We start from the raw sequence: 12,731 nt of genomic DNA, 5'->3' as shown, positions 1-12,731 counted from the left end.
TGGTATTTTTGTTTCAAATACAAACTTGTATGTTTGCAGCTCTAGTGAAGCATCTCATGTAATTCAGACTTGGAATCATGATTATATTTACTAAAAGCCATGAAGATGTAGAATATAGCCATTAGTGGCATAAAACATCTGTTCGTTATGTATTCCATACTGAGCATTAAAGCTCACAAAAGTATATTGGACACCATTGCTGCCTTTTGAGCTTAAAATCAGTTGTTAGTATGTTAGCATCTACAGATTCTAATTTATTCAACAATCATGCAAGCATCAGAAAATCTGAAGTTTGATCTCAAAAGTAGGGACACAGAAAATGGTTAAAGCTGTGAGAAGGAACATAGGGTCTACAGTGAGTGCGAATGGTCTGTTTACCTGAGTATAAATATCATTTGCTACTTAATTCAACTCAAATCTTAGCAGATGGAATTTGTTTTGAAAAGTAAAGTTTAACAGGTTTATACAAGCGGGTGAGGAATTTACATGCCTTTTTAAAAAGCATTTTTGAAATCAGTCTCAAAAGTATTGTATCGTCACTTGTTCTGGCACAGTGCCAGGGTTTAGCAGCTCTCAAGAGTTAATATACCACGTTCTTTAGAGCTGACTTTAAGAAAAAGAACAAGCATTCCAAACCAGGCCAGGTAGCTTTGCCTTGAGGCGATCTGAGCCCCATGTGACAAGTTTATAACCAACAACTGCCTGTCAGGCACATGGTAAAAGCCTCCCTAGCCTCGAGCAGCTTACATCTATGATAAATATGACTAGCACACTTGAAGCAATTAGGCTAGTAGAGGCCTGCGCGGTGGCTCATGCCGGTAATCCCAGCATTTTGGGTAGCTGAGGCCAGCGAATCACTTGAGGCCAGGAGTTTGAAGCCAGTCTGGGCAACATGATGAAACCCTGTCTCTACTAAAAATACAAAAACAAGCTGGGTGTGGTGGCACGTGCCTGTAGTCCCAGTTACTCGGGAGGCTGAGGCACAAGAATCACTTGAACTCAGGTGGAGGCTGCAATGAGCTGAGATCACACCACTGCACTCCAGCCTGGGCAACAGAGCTAGACTCTGCCACTGAAAATTAGGCTGGTGTAGTCTGGAACTCGGTTTAATATCGTGTTGGTTTAGGAATCACTCAACATTCATTTTTCCATCCCTTAGATTTTAAAAAAGTAACAAGTATAGTCAGTTGACAGCATAAAGATCAGGCTCAGGGGTCATATGGGAAGGACACCTGCTGTCCTATCCTTGACTATCACTCTGTCTTTCCTCCCATAACACCCTCTGCCTCCCAGGTAAGCATCACCACCCTGAATTTAGTTATCAAGTCCATAAAGCCTTGACATGGTATGCAATTTATATGTAAATGATTTCCCCTGTTCTTAAAGTTTTATCAGTTACTCAAAGGGACCTGTAGTTAAAAATGGTAACAGTCATTATCTTGTATTCATTTACTTGCTAGTTTCTCCCTACTAGAACCTTGTGTTAGGCCGGTCTTGCATTACTATAAATAAATACTCAAGACTGGGTAATTTATAAAGAAGAGAGGTTTAACTGGCTCATGCTTCTGTAGGTTGTACAGGGAGCATGGAGCTGGCATCTGCTTGGCTTCTGGGAGGCCTCAAGAAACTTATTCATGGCAGAAGGGTAAGCAGCAGCAGGAATCTCACATGGTGGGAGCAAATGCGGGTAGGCGAAGGTGCCACACACTTTAACCAGCTCTCACGTGAAGTGAACTCACTAACAAGGACAGCACCAAGCCATGAGGGATCCGCCCCCATGACACAAACACCTCCCACTAGGTCCCACCTCCAACACTGGGGATTATATTTCAACATGAGATTTGGGTGGAGACAAATATCCAAACTATGTCAAACATATCTTCCCTCTGTCTGCCAGGCTGGAGTGCAGTGTCGCCATTATGGCCCACTGCAACCTCAACCTCCTGGGCTCAAAAAATTCTCCCACTTCAGCCTCCTGGGTAGCTGGGATCGTAGGCACACACCACCACATGCCTGGCTAATTTTTACAATTTTTTGTAGAGGTGGCGTTTGCCATGTTACCCAGGCTGTCCTTTTTTTTTTTTTTCTTGAGATTTTTAATTTTAGAAGAGCTTAGATGTACAGAATTATTACTAAGATAGTACAGACAGTCCCCATATATCCCACAGCCAGTCTCCCTTCTTATTAATATATTGAAATGGTACATTTGTCACAATGAACCAGTACCAATGTATTATTAGTAACAGAAATCCATGCTTTGTTCAAATTTCCTTAGTTTTTCCCTAATTTCCTTTTTCTCTCCCAGATTCCTATGCAGGATATCACATTACCTTTAGCACTCAGGTCTTAGGCAACTCTGGGTTGTGACAGTTACTCAGACTTTGTCTGTGATGACCTCGGCAGTTCTGAAAATCCGTGGTTAGGTATTTCATAGAATGAACATATGTTTCTTGAGAGCAGGGATTTTGTCTTACTCATCTTATGCCCCTGTATGTCATAGGGATCTGAAGTATGATAGCACATCATAGGTTCTCGGGACGTAGGTAACAAAAAATTGGCCAGCACGGTGGCTCACACCAGTAATGCCAGCACTTCTGGAGGCCAAGGTGGGTGAATCACTTGAGCCCAGGATTCAAGACCAGCCTGGCCAACTTGGCAAAACCCCATCTCTACAAAAAATACAAAAACTAGCTGGGCGTGGTGGTGTGTGCCTGTAGTCCCAGCTACTTGTGGAGCTGAAGCAGGAGGATTGCTTGAGCCCAGGAGGTCGAGGCTGCAGTGAGCTTGTGCCACTATACTCCAGCCTGGGTGACAAAGTGAGAGCCTGTCTCAAAACCACCACCACCACCAAAACAAAACAAAACAAAACAAAACAAACAAAAATGCAGTCCAAAAGTAGGCAGTGACTAATAAACAAATGCTGCCTTGGGTTGATTTAAAAAGTAGAGTACTCTGATCATAGGAAGGCACAGTCCCATCAGATTCAGCACTGGTTAGATCATATCTACAAAAATCGTGTGAATCAAATTTTAAGTGGAATGGTGATAAACCCAAGTTTTGCCACAAACTGGTGATGGGTCCAGGAATCATGTTATATGAGTAACAGCTGAAGGAACTGGTGGTGTTTTCATCTGAAGTTTAAGGAAGGGTAAAATGCTTGTCTTCCCAGATGTGAAAAGTCCTATTACTCCAAAGGGCAGAATTAAGGCAGTGGTCCAAAGTTTCTCATATTTCAATGAATAAAGCCAGAATGTTACAAACAGAGCAGTGCTGCTTTGAGAGTTCCTGAGTTCCCAGTTAACAGAGAACCCTGACATAGACCAGAAATGGGATGGAAGTAATCCTTGAACTTGGGTGTAAATATCTTCCAATTCTCAAGAGCTTCTCAGCCTCTAAAGAGTTTCTGGGGAGTTTCTAAAGGCTTTATGAACCTGGGACTTGAGCTGGGTGTAGAAAGAAGGGAAAAGCTTCAGCTAGACTAGGGCAGTCATCACCCCTAGTGTTGGCACAAAGCAGACTGCAGTAGCCTGGCTGAAGCCCTTCCCTTCTTGTATTCTCAGCTCAATTGTTGGACAGTGAAGGCAGACTCATTGAGAAATTGTAGAGGAAATAAGGCTGAGTGAGTAGAATGAGGTTGGGTTATGGAGTTTTATTTTATTATTATTATTATTATTGGGAAGGAGTCTTGTTCTGTCACCGAGGCTGGAGTGCAGTGGCGCGATCTCAGCTCACTGCAAGCTCCGCCTCCCAGGTTCACGCCATTCTCCTGCCTCAGCCTCCCGAGTAGCTGGGACTACAGGCACCCACCACCACGCCCAGCTAATTTTTTTTTGTATTTTTAGTAGAGACAGGATTTCACCTTGTTAGCCAGGATGGTCTCGATCTCCTGACCTCGTGATCTGCCTGCCTCAGCCTCCCAAAGGGTTACGGAGTTTTGAAAGCCAGAAGAGAATACAGTTTTTGTGGAGTCAGAGATATCGCTGAGGATTTGTGATATGACACTGGTGATTTTAGGAAGAATGATGATTTTAGGAAGACTGGTTTTAGAAAGAATAATGATTTTAGAAAATGGTTTTAGGAAGAATGATCTGACCATATCAGAATAGGTTAGTGAGAGGAGATGGGAGTCAGAAAGCTTTCTGCAATAATGACAAATTGAGTAAGAGTGGTACATGGATATTTCATGGTACAAAGGTAAACCCTAAGAAAGAAAACAAAATTGGTAGAATTGAGGGATAGAATAAAGGAAAGGAAATATACTAACTCTGTTATTACGTATAAAAGTGAATTATAGATACTGAGATACTGGCTAAACAGAAAACAGGTATTATATAATCGGTATTACAAAGGTAAGTACAGGAACAAAAACACAAAGCTTTCTAATTATTAAAAGAAATAAGAAAACAAAGCGAACTGTCCATATAGTAAAATATACTTTAAAGGTATAAATAGCAAAAGTATAACAAAATAATCTGACAGAACTAAGTCCAAACATATCAAATCAATAAATGAAAACAAACTCAACTATTAAGAGAAAAAGAATTTCAGACTGAATCACAAAGTGAAAGTCAAATCTATGTTGTATGAGAGACAGGTCTAAAATAAAATGATTCAGAAACGTTGAAGATCAATGGATAAGTAAAGAGATACCAGAAAAACTCAAACAAAAAGAAAGGATCTTAATAACAGACAAGGCTGAATTTTGGCCAAAATGTATTAAACCAGATTTTAAAAAGAACACTTTATAATGCTAAGGGTTACAGTCCATGATAAGGATGAAGAGTTATTAATACTTCTGGATCAAATAACTGTAGCAATATTATCCAAAAACTATAAAGGTTATACAGAGAAATAACAGAAAAACATGGGGCCGGGCGCGGTGGCTCACGCCTGTAATTCCAGCACTTTGGGAGGTCGAGGCAGGCAGATCACGAGGTCAGGAGATCAAGACCATCCTGGCTAACACGGTGAAACCCCGTCTCTACTAAAAACACAGAAAGTTAGCCGGGGGCAGTGGCCAGCACCTGTAGTCCCAGCTACTCCAGAGGCTGAAGCAGGAAAATAGCGAGAACCCGGGAGGCGGAACTTGCAGTGAGCCAAGATCGCGCCACTGCACTGCAGCCTGGGTGACAGAGCAAGACTCCTTCTCAAAAAAAAAGAAAAAAGAAAAACATGGGTGGTAGGTAAGAAACTAATTTATTTCTTTAAGTCCAAGACAGATCAGTAACATTAAAAAAAAAGCAAGGATATACAAAACCCTAACATACCATTAGGGTACATCTAATGGACACATATTAAGATACTCTGAGAAGGAAATGTTACAGACCTGGAATAACGAAGATGGCAGAGAAAACAAAGGATACTGCCGGATGTACAGAGATAGCCTGTCATGCATGCCAACAACAAAATTCTGTCTTCTAAAGAGTCCTTAGATAACTGAAATTGCTTTCTTTGTTGACCCATCTAGGTGCCTGAGATCAGAATACCCTTGCTGGCCTCTTTGCTAGCTACCAGCTAATCTGCAGCTTATCCAGTGAAAATAAAATTCATGGTTTCCAAACTGCAAAAACACTTCCACTTTGGCCTTTGTTAGATGAGGTCAATCCATTACTGGATTTCACTTTACACAACAGTATACTAATAACTGACTATATTTCTGTAAGTTTTCTTGGATAATATCAAATTCTAATGTGAAGTTTCACAAAACTTAACTATGTATTAATCCACCAAAAAAAAAAGTATCAATTCCAAAAAGTAGAATTAATACAGAAGACATATTCTGATGAAAATGCGACTAAAAAGAAATATGTAAAAGGACCAAAGAACCCAAATAATCTTTGGGTCAAATAAGAAACTGAAACTGAAACTTCAAAGTATCCAGAAAATCACTTGTAACAAAAATTCTACATATCATGAGCTCTGGGATAAAACTAAAGCAATGCTCAGAATAAAACTAACATCCAACTGAAAAAGTCTAAGAACAAGAAACCAAACAAAAGCAGGAGGAAAGAAATAAGACAAAAGCAGTAAAAATGAATTATAAAAGAGAAAAAGAAAAAAACTAATACCTACCTACACATGCAATACAACTAAACAAGAGAAAATAAAATACAGTTTAAACATTGGGAAGGAGGAGGTAAAATTACAACTATTTGCAGAATCAATGTATACCTGGAAATGCAAGGTAATCAACTGAAAAACAATCACACACAATAAGCAAATTTAGTAAATTAGCTGGCTACACAATTAAAATAGCTCTCACATATACAAACAACCAGTTAGATTTAATGCAAGATATACTCAATTATAATGGCCACCAAAATAAGATATAATGCCTAGCAATAAATATAAGACATGCACAAGATCTACAGAAAGAAAACTTTAAAATACTTATGACACAAAAGAAAGTTGCACAAGGCATACGATGTACTTTTACAGAAAGTGTAAACTTTATAAAGATGTCAATTGTCCTTAATCTATAAATTTAACACAATCTAACAAAGTAATTTTTTAAAATGACCTAAATAAGCAAAAATAACTAGGAAAAAAATTTTAAAGAATAATGAATATAGAAAAGCCTCATGACATTTTAAAATATATTATAAATCTATAAAAAATAAAACACAATGGTACTGGCAAATGAGCTGACAGACAATTCTGTGAAACAGAATAGAAATTCCCAAAATAAACACATTTAGAATTTATGATATAATAAAGGTTGTATCTTAAATTAGTAGAGGAAAACAAATATTACTCAATAAATTGAGTTAGGTCAACTGGGTAGCCACCTAGAAAAACAAATTTAGATTCCACACCTCAAAAAATTTAAGTTTTAGGCTGGGCACAGTGGCTTATGCTTGTAATCCCAGCATTTTAGGAGGCTGAGGTGGGAGCATTGTTTGAGGCCAGGAGTTCGAGACCAGCCTGGGCAATATAGCGAGACTCTCGTATCTGTTAAAAATACAAAATTAGCCAGGTGTAGTGGTACTTGTCTGTAGTTCTAGCTACTATGGAGACTGAGGTGGGAGGATCACTTGAATCCAGGAGTTCAAGACAAGCTTGAGCAACACAGTGAGATCCTACCCCTACAAAAGATTTAAAAATTAGCCAAGCATGATGGTGCATACCTGTAATCCCAACTACTAGGGAGGCTGAGGTGGGATGATTGCTTGAGCCCAGGAGTTGGAAATTACAGTGAGCTATGATCTCACCATTGCACTCCAGCCTGGGCAACAGGGTGAGACCTCGTCTCTTAAAACAAAATTAAATAAATGAATAAAACATTTAAATTCTGACCAAAAAGAAACTATGGAAGAATTATTTTATAACCTCAAAGGCAGAATGTGCAAGAATACAAATGCAGGCTGGGCATAGTGGCTGCCTGTAATCCCAGCACATTGGGAGGCCGAGGTGGGTGGATCACCTGAGGTCAGGAGTTCGAGACCAGCCTGGCGAACATGGTGAAACCCCGTCTCTACTAATACAAAAACTAGCTGGACATAGTGGCATGCGCCTGTGATCCCAGCTACTCAAGGCAGGAGAATCACTCGAAAGGATTACTTTTACAACTGAGAAAATATATTTTTTAGGGAAAAAAGCTTCTTAGATCAAAAGGTAGACTGACTTCATTACATCTTAGAGCAGGTTCTAGATAAAAGCCTTAGTAGGTATTTGTGCAGATTTTTTTTTTTTTCAGTTTTAAAAAAATCCAGAGGTTCAAGTATTAAAGACCTCATTCCACGAGAACCTTCTAACTCTTGATATACAACAAAATTTGGGCCTTCCCTGGCTCAAGCAGAAAGAAGCCTACAAAGGAACCTATAAAGATGCAAGGAACCTACAAAAATGACCTGGTCTAAGGCCACTTCCTTGTAGACTCAGAAAAATCTGTCTGGCAGATAACCTTTTCCCCTCTGTTGTCCTGTTCTATGAGGATCTCTCACGGCTGCATGAATTACCAGTGACACTCAGCATCAGTGCCCCTCCCTACTATTGGTCCTGAAGAAGTGAGCTTTGTTTTGAAAATTCAAATTTATTGAGGTATAATTTACACACAATAAAATGCACATACTCAGTAACTTTTGACATCTATGCAACCACCACCACAACGAAGATACAGAACATTTCCACTACCCTAAAAGGATTATTTGTGCCCCTCCCACTCCATCCTCCCTGTATCCAAGCCCCTGGCCCCGGCAACCACTGAGAGAAGCACCCATGAGATGAGGATTTATCAACATGAAATAAGTCTGCCTTTCCTACAGTTTCAAACAAATGGAATTATACACGATGTTCTCTTTTGAGTGTGGCTTCTTTCATTTGGCAGGCTGTTTTTAAGGTTTATCCATGTTGTTTTTATTGCTGAGTACAATACTATTTTGTTTGTACTCAGCTGTGAACAAAACCAAACTACATCATATTAGAAATTCATGATAAGTGGTATTTGGGCTCATTAGTCACTTCATTCACCCATACGTCTTTCCAGTGATTCACTTTTCCCTCATCCAACAAATACTGTTCTAGTATTGCCTGTTATGCATCAGGCAATGAGTTAGCCATTGGTTAAATGTAAGCTGCACACTTGGTTCTGGGATCATGTACCTAATTTTGATTAGGTAAAAAGATTTTTGATTAGGTAAAAATATTATTTTGTGTAATATTCAATAGTAGCCCTACTTATCTATGGGAATGTGAAACCTGTGTGGGGTAGTGTTAAACTTACATGCCTGGGCACCCAGTGTCTCGGTGTTCTTTGTAGACTTTGTGAATAGTCTATTTTTTCCATCATAAGAATGAGGTAAGATGGCGCAGCCAAGATAGTATGTCCATGTTCAAGACAAGAAGAGCTAAGAAACATCTGTCACTGTTATCAGAAAAGCAAAATCTTCCCAGAAGCCTCCAGCAGATTTCCTCTTATGACTCATCCACCAGAACTGGGTCACATAACCATCCACATCTACAAGAAGGCCAATGAGGGTCTTGCAAAATGAAATAAGATGGTCATGACTGACACATATGAATCATGACTCACAGACTGAGGCTGGCAATTGTTATCCCAAGCAAAATTGAGGTTTCGATAACAAGAAAGATGGAAGAAATACATACAGGGTAGGCAATATGGATGCTGTGTCTACCATGACTTCTCCTGACGATGTCTGCAGGGAGCCTCAGGATGACTCTGGCACAGACAGGGCAATGTGAGTAATAAAGTGGAGAATGGAAAAAGAATTCCACTAGATGGGTACAACCTTCCCTAGCCCATACTAAATAAGATCTTTGGAGACTTCCAAAAATATCATACACAATTGGGACGTTTACTTTGTTAACAAATGGATTCGTGCTCATAAAATCATAATTATGAACTTTCTCCCACTAATTATAAGACAAGATAAAGACAGAGAACATTTGCAGTCCCTGCCAAAAGGCACTCTCAAGCTCCAAAGCTTGAGTAAAGCACAGTTTCTAAGGAGAAGCCAGAGTCATATCATCTTCCTTCAGCCTTATTCCCTATCGTGCTCCCTCACCTCACATGTATGCTCCTCGAGACAGGGAAATTCGATCATGATTCTACTCTAGGTTCCAGGGGGCTGATAAATGTCACCCTTTTCTTCTCCCCAAAAAGGGAGAAAAGTCAGAATCAATGCACAGATAAAAATGAGAGTAAGGCAGATGAAGACCAAAGTATCAGCTTTAGAACTAATAAAACCTACCTCAAAGGACATGCCTTAGATGTGTTATCTCAGTGCGTGACCTAATAGATACTTTACCACAGAATTCAGTATTCTCAACCAGACACAGGCAGGGCAGGACAACTGTAGGCCTTCCCTACCAGAATAGGCTTACTGTGATAAACTTCCTGCATGTATGAGTGAACCAGACATGCCTCCGATCTGCCAATGTGAAGATCAGAAGGGGAGAGAAGCCAAACATGCCCATGTCCTTATCCTCAACTCACAGATCATATAAAGTCTCCCTGCTACCCTGAGGAGGGGGAGTGGCTGAAAGTGTTCCTCACTCCTCTTTCTCCCTACGGACTGGAGTAGAAACTCCTACCCTCTGTGGAAACAGGAGAAACTAACAGTTCCTCTAACACTTCTGTTTACAAATACCCTAAAAGTGTTTGGTCACTAAGTTTGGATCTTTTTTTAAGGAATAAATAGGGGGCCAATAAGAACATTAAATGTAAAGGTGACTCTGGAAAGTTCATCTAAAAAGTAAGATCTCACAGCCCCCTCATTAGCTAAGTAGTAGAGACTTCATTCATGCTAACCTATATACATAAAGAATATATTATTTGGATGAGGTAAAATGCTAGTTTGAGTGACAGAGACAGTCAGCTATCTGAAGAATTAAAATGCAGGGAGGGCCGGGCACGGTGGCTCAAGCCTGTAATCCCAGCACTTTGGGAGGCCGAGACGGGCGGATCACGAGGTCAGGAGATCAAGACCATCCTGGCTAACGCGGTGAAACCCCGTCTCTACTAAAAAAAATACAAAAAACTAGCCGGGCGAGGTGGTGGGTGCCTGTAGTCCCAGCTACTCGGGAGGCTGAGGCAGGAGAATGGCGCAAACCCGGGAGTCGGAGCTTGCAGTGAGCCGAGATCCGGCCACTGCACTCCAGCCTGGGCGACAGAGCGAGACTCCGTCTCAAAAAAAAAAAAAAAAAAAAAAATGCAGGGAGATTTGGGGGAGGGGTGTTAAAGAAAGCCATTGCTAGAATCTTTCAGTGGTACAGTATATAAGTTTATTTCAGGATCTGGGCTCCTTGTTTAGAGTGAGCCTTTAGCTCATGGCACTAGTCTTCATATATGTTACAAATTGATTTTGTTTGACCAATCCAGTATGAACAGTTTATTTGTAGCACCGAGGAAAGAAGTTCATTATTGTTATACATGATACGAGTCTACAGAACAGTGAATCTTAAATGCCAGTGTGCGTTAATCAAAGAGCTAATTAATGCAGATTCCTAACACCCTACCCCAACTTCATAAGGTAAGTCTGGGGCAGGGCCTATGAATCTGCATTTTTAATAGTTACCCTGGGAAATTCTGATTCAGATTTTGGGAGGTCCATATTTTAAGAACCATTGCTATAGAGATGAGGTGAACTTTCATCAACTCCAAAACAGCTCTAGTTTCTTCTATTAGTAGCCAATCTATGCTCCTTTAACCTTCTTTGTCAAATATATTGTTAAATGCTATCTGACAAAAGAATTACTTCTTAATGAGCCTATTAGGTCAGTAGCTTTCTAACTCTGTGGTCCACTGGTAGAATATGAAGCAGCTTTCTCATTAATCATCCCCCTGCTTTTGGTGTGTACTGTTCTAATCAAAGAGCTTTGAAGACAATAAAGGTATTACAGAAGATTCAGTTTGCCTACCCTAGCATCCATTTCTCCTTTTTTCCTTTGAACAGAAGCTTGATTTGTCATGTCCCCTTTCCCCCCACATCAACATTGCAAGCTCAACCCACCCTCAATTACAGGGAGATGACTTAGAAGGCTAATAGTTATTCATTTTCTTTGCCAGTGCTTGGTTCAGAAACTGGCACATGAGGCCAGGTGCGTTAGCTCATGCCTGTAATCCCAGCGTTTTGGGAAGCCAAGTTGGGAGTATCAGTTGAGGAAAGCAGTTCAAGACCAGTCTGGTCAACATAGCAAGACCTTGTCTCTACACGCAAAATTTTCTTTTTTAATTAGCCAGGCATAGTGGCTCATGCCAGTATTCCCAGCTACCTGCTTGGGTCCAGGAGTTTGAGATCACAGTGAGCTATAATCATGCCATTGCACTCCAGCCTGGGCAACTGAGTGAGACCTTGTCTCTAAAAGCAAAAAAGGAAATGGGCACATGTTTAGAATCTGGCCAATAGGACACACTGGGGAACTCCGCTGGGAGGATTCTAGAAGTTTTCTAATACTGTGAGCAAATGCTGCCAGCTCTGGATGTGATGCCTGGAACTGCTGCAGCTGTCTTGCAACGGCTTGATGTTGAAGTCATAATTACATACTTTCACTCACCAATTGCAACATAAAATATGATGGAGAGTTGCAAAGAACCTGTGCCCTTGATGACATTACTGTGCCAGTGAATAAAGGCAATCACACCTCAAAGCCTACCCTATAGCTGGAATTCCTGTCATCAATGAGTTAATTTTACTATTTAATCTTCTTGGAGTCTGGATTTGTTACTTGTTGCCAAAAGCATTATACCTGATACAGACATCTTTGTATCATGTTCTGTATTCTTCTCCAATATGGCTAGATTTGTGTACATTTCATTGTGCCCTCCTCAAAATGCTATCTTTTGGATTTCTGAATATTCTCAGAATTTTTTACACACGTGCATAAATACAGACACACGCACACACACATACACAGACACCCCTCTTTACTTAAGGTTAAGATGTTTATACTTCCCATGTCTTTTGAGGAAATGTGTTACATTAGTGGCTCCTGTTCCTACAGCTGCTAGTGCTCTTAAGGTTGTGAATGCTACTGAACCATGATTTTTGAAGCAAAAAATAAGATTTTAGCTAATTATACCTACCCACCTGGGTGCTGTAATTTATGAATGTCCTACACCAATTAATATGAAGAAGCTGCGCATCTTAGAAATTCAGCCATATGTATAGAGATAGTAAGTATTCTTGTTATTCAAAGCATGCTGGTGGCACTCAAGTGAGAAACTCAGTAAACCCTACTATTACAGAAAACGCACTTAGAAAGACAAACAC

General features: G+C 40.2%; 1 long non-coding RNA gene across 3 annotated transcripts in view; it reads right to left on the bottom strand.

The window, feature by feature from the left end:
• Nucleotides 1-12,731, bottom strand: part of LOC105478471 (uncharacterized) — a 79,734-nt gene that overhangs the window by 54,022 nt on the left and 12,981 nt on the right. The window lies entirely within an intron of this gene.

This window comes from Macaca nemestrina, chromosome 9 (assembly GCF_043159975.1).
Source record: "Macaca nemestrina isolate mMacNem1 chromosome 9, mMacNem.hap1, whole genome shotgun sequence".
Taxonomy (NCBI): Eukaryota; Metazoa; Chordata; class Mammalia; order Primates; family Cercopithecidae; genus Macaca; species Macaca nemestrina.
This window is presented reverse-complemented; position numbering and strand designations above follow the sequence as displayed.